A 7,469-nucleotide genomic window follows, 5' to 3' on the forward strand; every position below is an offset into this window, starting at 1 on the left:
TTCCTGTGGTTTTTGGGGTTGTTGTGTTGGAGTTTATAATCTTGTAACAGCAGTCAATAAAATGTAGTCCTTTAAGGCATACTTTTTATCCAGTCAGTGCCATATATATTCATTTTAAATACTGGGGGTGGGTGTAATACATTAAACTACATCCGACTAATGTTTCTGTCTTCTATTTAATTTTCATTAAACAATCCATGTTCTCACTCTTTATCATTTGGACATTTATGTTACACCCTAGAAAGTACAGGAGTGACAGAAATATTTAAAGTGATATTACTCTATGCTAGGGTGCACCGATAAGGATAATGCACAATGTTTGGCCCAAACACAAAAAAACTGACACACACACACACACATGCACACGCACATGCACACGCACGCACACGCACACACCATTTCTCACTTGAAGTAAGAAGAGACATATATATGTTGACATCTGTTGGCAAATAATTTAGTGTTACTGTAATTTTTAACATTTTTGTTTTAGTCTTTAGCAACAAAAACAGGGCAGCAATCAAACAAAACCTATGAAGACAGGACAGGGACATAGAATACATATAGGAACAAGATGAATTGGAAGAAACCATTGGGCTGGGCGGATATCAGGGATATGTGAATGGGAGTGTAACTGGGAAGAAACTTTTTCAAATGATTCTGTGTCTGCCCTAGTTCACTGGTACTGGATAACATTTAGGAAAAATTAAAAATAAATAAAAAAGAAATAACCATGTGGAACTCAAGGGCAGCTGGATGAGTCTTGGCCAAACAGGTCATTACATAAGCACATAAGGACATTAGGGACTTTGCCAGTTTTAAAGGTTGCCATGGTTGGCTTCATTTTGGTGATTAGATCGGAATTTGACTACTCTGAATTACTCCCAGACCTCATTGGAAGGAGCTGATCCAGAGCGTGAAAACCACCAAAAAAAACAAGAGCAAGCCTTTATTAGGTGGCCAATGGTCAATTAATTTCAGTGTTGTATAAAAGGCAGAAGAAGTCAGCGACCTGGTGACCTGCCCATGTTGCCCATCTCCTGGGATTCCTTAATCGGTAGCCCTGATCAAGGTAACCAAGCGACCTTTAATGTGCTGGAAACAGAGACACATACAAATGCAGGGGAAGAAATATATATATATATATATATATATATATATAATATTGTGTGTGTGCACATGTGTATACACACCAAAGATATTTCAGTGTAACACAAAAGCAAAGGATAGGTTAATTTGATTGAAATATTCTCACAGCCGTGAGCCAATAGCTGTGATAATCTCAGCAGTGACTACAGTATAACAACCTTAGCAGTACTAGTGCTAATATAAATATTTGTTATATCAGTGATTATGGTACTGATTATATGTGGGCATGATTCTGTAATGGAAATCAGGCAACTTCACAGGCTGATTACAAAGGACCAGATTTGGTTCATTTCAGTATTCTTTCTATGGAAGGTGGACATTTTCCCCCCAAATTTTCTAATATGATCTATCAGAAGATTCTTCCATTGCACGATGTCAACATGATGTTACTAGTAAGGGTTGTAAAGGAAATACTGGCAGTGGACCCTTGCAGTTCTATATGTGATAAGTCACCCTGAAAGCATAGTTGAGAGGCAATGGGATGTGGCAACCCAGCAAGTGAGATGATCTGTGTTCTGGGTCCAAAAGTGCGCAATTGCGATGCAGTGCCAGGTTGCATGCAGGTAAGTGTCGGGAGACTTCTGTGCGCAGTGGATGCATTTACTTGATATACTAAATCCCATTTTATATAAATTTTACCCCATGATTTGAATCCAGAAGCCCCATTTTAAGACAGGGAGGGATATTGAGGTTTTTGCATTGTTCAGAAGTATATAAATATTGGAAGTATAAATATTGGCCTGTAAGTTTTTAAATATTTTCTACTTTAATTGAATAATTCAGTTTAATGGGAGGTCTTTTAAGAATGGATAATATGGTTGATTTTAATTGGAGGTATTCCAGGGACTGAACTTCCAATGCCAACCAACTGGATTAAATATCTAAAAAATATGATGTTAACTATTTCATGATGTTATCAATATTACTTAACACAATTGGTTAGATATCAATTGAACAGATACAATTGTATAACATTTGCTGTCTCTTTCATTTTTTCTGATGCCTGTAGTTTTACTACCTCATCTAGTTTTTCATTTTTTAATGTTTAAACAAACTGGATGTTTATATTTTAAAATGGTTGACCCCACTCTGCATCGTGCCCTTTCCACACACAGTGCAGTTTCTCACTGACAAAAACATCCAAAGGGGCTAAAAATGTTCCTGATTGACAAGCTGACGCCTTTGTCAATCCCTGACGTGCACAAACCTACTCTACGCTACGGTGCCCCCAGTATAAAACTATGAACAGTTATGTGCAAAACTAACACTGGTCTGCAGATGTCAAGTAGCAGTGTAGCTAATGTCTGTGTCCCTCTTCATTAACTGGCCAGATATTTATAGCTGTTGTTTTATGCACCTCTTTTCTGTTAACACAGCATCCTTTTATTCATGCCTATCTTGAAACACCCCTCTTGGCGCATCTATGGCAGATTAATCAAAAACTTCTGAGGAACTTCAGGGGGGTTTAAATCCTCCAATCATGTAGGTGTGGGTAAATGTTATGGGTCTCCACCCACAGCCTTGAGGTCCAGCCAGAACACTCTTATTTTTGTGTTCCACTTAAAACCTGGGTGGAGAAGCAATGAGAAAGCACTTTTACACAGATGGGCGCACAGGTATGAGAGCATTCAGATGGTCTGTGCCCCAGTCTGTGTGTGTGTGTGTGTGTGTGTGTGTGTGTGTGCGTGTGTGCGTGCGTGCACACAAACATGAAAGGCCAGCAATCCCATTTGCTAATATTGACATGGGTGTCCCTGTTCAATCTTGTTACAAGGATTATTGTCTATTGAGATCCCATTTCATTAGGCTAAAACACACACCTTTAGGGTGCACACTGGGGCTGTTGCAGCGTCTCCAGCCTTTTAGCTTTTTTGCTCGGTTGATTGTGAGGAGCACTCTTAGTGGTTTTGCTGAGGACCACTGTACTTGAAAATATGTTCCAGTCGAACTTCATACGTGGATATAGCATGAGAAATATTATCTTCCAAGAAGGAAAAAAGGGGAGGAAAAAAAGAAAACACTGGGTGAGGAGATTCCAGTTGATGCTCAGTGGGTGGAGTAATAAAGTCAGATATCCTGCTAACTGCTCTATTGAAACGCCCGGTTCTTGAATTATATCCAATATGCATATGAGAAAGCAACCCAGCACCCTCCCTATGGCTTGACTCCAGATTACGTATTGATTCTTGATATGAAAAGCTCATTACATAAACAGAAACAGCGACACAAAAAAGCCAGTGAACCTTTGCATAAATCCTTTAATTGAATTTCCAGTGCTGGTGGTTGGAGGTTCTTTTTTTAATTGAATCCATTGCTGGTGTTGTGATTTGCATGCATGGGAGTGGGTCTTGTCCTAGATAAAGTGCCATTGATCCTTATTAAAGCTCACCTCTGGCCGCGCTGTGGACTAACAGGGAAAATTAAATGTGTTCATGGTGCATATACTTACTGCCCGCAAGGCTGTACTGCGAGAACCAGTATGGACAAAAGCAGAATGAAAGAGATACGGGGAAAAGGAAATAGAATTATCGTGAAATTAATTTGCTAAATTATCTAGGCTTTGGTCATTTTTATCATACCGTTTCACATAAAGCATTCTTTGAAGCTATCCCTGGTGACTTATAAATAACAGTGGACCTCTTGTTTGGGTTTGGGAACTATTAGATATATAAAAAAAAAAAAGTACCCCACAAAAAATGCAGAATCTATAAGTCATAATTGAAATCTTTATTTTGTTCTTCTTCAGTTTTGAACTAGAAAAAAGGAAACACCCCATCTATTTTGATTTGGCCAAGGATGATATGTGTGATTGCTGTAGAGAAGGATATAACAGCAGGCCACAGGGATGCATCACACCTCATCGGGACTATGAGTGAAGTATCATTTCTGTGTTGTCTTTCTTTAAGTGGTTGTTTTTGCTCATTATGATAAGACATAAGTGGTCTACCATTTAATGTGTGTGTGATTAGTGTGTCTCTCCCTGCCTGCAACTGCATTGTCTCAACTTCAGTACAGACTCACTTTGAAGTAAGCAGATTGGATTAGATCAGTGGGAATATGTATCCAGTGGATTTTTCCTAGTAAACATATGTAGATTTGTCATTGTTGTGTTCATTGTTTACAAAAACATGCATGTATTACAGAAGGCATAATAAACATATTTTAATTGCAAAGCTTTTCTTTAATTCTTTGAAACCGCAGTGTACTTGTGTGGTAATTTGCAACCGTTTGACATAACAAAATAGATTTACAAAATGGCTACAGCATATTATAATGCAGTGTCACTTTAGCTTTGCACCTGGTGTCCCCTGTGCACAAGGGGTGGGTGATAGAGCCTCAACAATAATACCCTAGGTAGAGTTTTCCCTGGAAATTTTAAGTGCAAGTAACATAACTGCGTAACACATTAGTTTAACAATAACAGTTACTAAAAAAACCTTGTAATTCTTCAGGAGTTACATGTGACAGAATAAAACTGAAATTGAAAAATATTCTCTACCCTGGATGCTGTATCTTGGGTCAAACTTTTAAACCAGCTACTTTTATCCCTCCTTTTCCATCCTTTCATATGGACTGCAAACCTGTGAGGGTTGGTTGGGTCATTTGTTTCCTGTTGGGTCGCACATCACCAGCTGCTAGTATCTCTTCCTTGTGTGGAGGAGGCCTGGTTATACTATGTGGTATTTATGTCTCAAGTGATGAAACAAGTTTGTTTAGTGGGAACAGTTTTCATTGTGTTTTGTTGGAGGTCTCACCTCTTGTAGCCAAGCCACTTTCACACTATTGAAGTAGCTCCCATTTTAGGTACTAAATCGACTGATGCGCTGCTCTCGCTGTCTGTTTGGGCTTGTGTCTTTGTTGTGTGCGGCAGGGAACATGAACACATTGTATACATAGTTGATATTGCAAGATGGTACGTTCTTATAGTGTAAAAAATTGTACCTTTGTGTTTGTATTATTGTGGACAGTATGATATGACACAGTCCTACAGTGCATTACAGATTGGCAGAAGATGTGCAGCCAGTGTGAATACTCAGTAATCATGTGGCTCTACAGTGCCACACAAACTCTTTACGGTACCTCTGAGCCATTCTACATTACATGCAACAACATATTTAACCACTTCTGTGCCACAGTCTATATACTTTATCAACAAAATAAGCCATGTTTATCTCATCTCACTCATTTCTAATGCACAAACATGTACAGTACACAAACGTTTCTCTCAATAAAGACATGACATGACAGCGTGACGCTGATGGGAGGAGAAAAATGTGTGGGTCATCTATTAACCCCACACTAATTTCTAAACAAAGATGCAGCCAGTTAATTTAAAGATGGAGTGCAGGATTTATCCAGAGGAGAGATGCATTATTGCAAATATTCCACCTTATAAACCTGAAATGTATGTAACAGCTGACCTGTACAATGTGTAGAATACAAAACATTATTTACTGACAGATCCTGAATAATGATACTGTTATTGTGCCCCATGCGTAAATGCGCATATTTCTGTGGGATTGTTTTTCCTGTGGTGACATATTTTAACCTTTAGACATTAACACACTAACACAGCTCCATTAATATCTGTATTTTGACAGACATTTCAGACAGACGTGCCAGACAGAATTAAAATGCTGTGCGAGCGCTGATGAGAAAAGGCATGCCATGAGACACGAGACGTTTTCACTGTGTACCCATCAAATCTGAATACCTGCAAATGTATTTCTACTCTTCTTATTTCCTTTGCATGTGTTTTCCCATATTATATATATATATATATATATATATATATATATATATATATATATATATATATATATTTTTTTTTAAATTATTTTTTTTAAATTGGGCTTCACCCTTATAGGTTTCACCTTTGTCTTGTTTACTAAATAGTTCCCTGTATATTTATAGTCAGTTTCTTTTCCTTGTCATTCATTAGTTCCTCTGTTTGCAGACAGACTCACTTGTCCTGCCTTATCTTGTGTTTGTACCTTGTTTATAAGGAATAGTAAGGAAACAGTCCACACCTGGCTATGAAACTACACATAGGCTTGTTGACCAGTTACTTTCTAGCCTGTTCAAATGCAACAGTGTAAAAACAGTTAATGTAATATTTTTTGATAAACCCACAGAATTAAAGTGTTTTTGATGGATTAGTTCCATTTTTGTTTTTTGGTGACAGTGCAGAGTATTACAGAAGATGTATCACTGTTTAAATACACAAGGAGCCAAGAAACAGAAAAAAATACACTCGTAAATGATGAAAATGTTTATAATATTTTGGACACCTCACATGAAAAAGAATTTTAGAAACATGCAACAATATTTCAAATAACTTTGAAATTTATGGCAACATATTTCAAATATTTATTGATGTTTTCTTTTTAATGCTCTCTGTATGTGTATATTCTTATAGTCATTCTGTAGGTTTTGTCTGTCTTCCATTATGCTGGTGGCACATAATGTCTAATGGCCCAGTCCCAAAGATGGAGGATGGTTAAGGATCTTTGCCAACCACAAAACACTGGAGATGCATCAAATGGTGGCATGACTGGGAAGTGGGGAAGCCACAGGATTCATTGCGAGTGAAATGCAAGTGAAATAGCTGACACACATCAACAACACTTTGGTCTATACATACTGATGACTGAAACAGCTGGGGAAATGGACACCCGTGTTGGATGCAGTTCTAGGAATAAAATATAAATACACAATATGTGAACTAAAGCCAGTGCATATATTTGTGGGGAGGGGGGTGGGGGGTCCTCTATTTTAACTTGGCAATCTTTAGTTTGGCATGAAGCGAAATGTGCGATTTGCACATTTTTACAGAGTTTGATGGTGGAGGTACATGATTTATTGAAGGTGATGTACAGACATTTGATATATGATTTTGGACCAGAAATTGGTGTATTGTGTCACGATGAAATTTCTTTTTTTTGTTGAAAAACCACTTTTTCACACAACCAATAATTTCTCCCTGTCTCTGTTGACCCTGAACTCTCAGTAACATTTTTTATTTTTTGAAGAAGAAGACTAACTACCACCCGCTACCACTGATTCAGCTGTGTCGGGGCGGATGGGAAGATAAAGTGCTATAAATCAAACTCTTGGGCCCTGTACTTTAGTATTCAGTTGTTTATTAGGACTAATTAATGGTAAACCATTAATTAGTCCTAATTTCCCCACCAGTTCTACAACCACACATCAGTGTACAACTGGTTTGAGTTTTGTTTTTGTTTGTGTGTGTGTGTGTGTGGTTTGGTGGGGGGGGTTGGGGCTGGGGTGGGATGGGATGGGATGGAGTAGGGTCGGGGGAC

The sequence above is a fragment of the Archocentrus centrarchus genome, chromosome 3 (assembly GCF_007364275.1).
Source record: "Archocentrus centrarchus isolate MPI-CPG fArcCen1 chromosome 3, fArcCen1, whole genome shotgun sequence".
In the NCBI taxonomy this organism is placed as follows: Eukaryota; Metazoa; Chordata; class Actinopteri; order Cichliformes; family Cichlidae; genus Archocentrus; species Archocentrus centrarchus.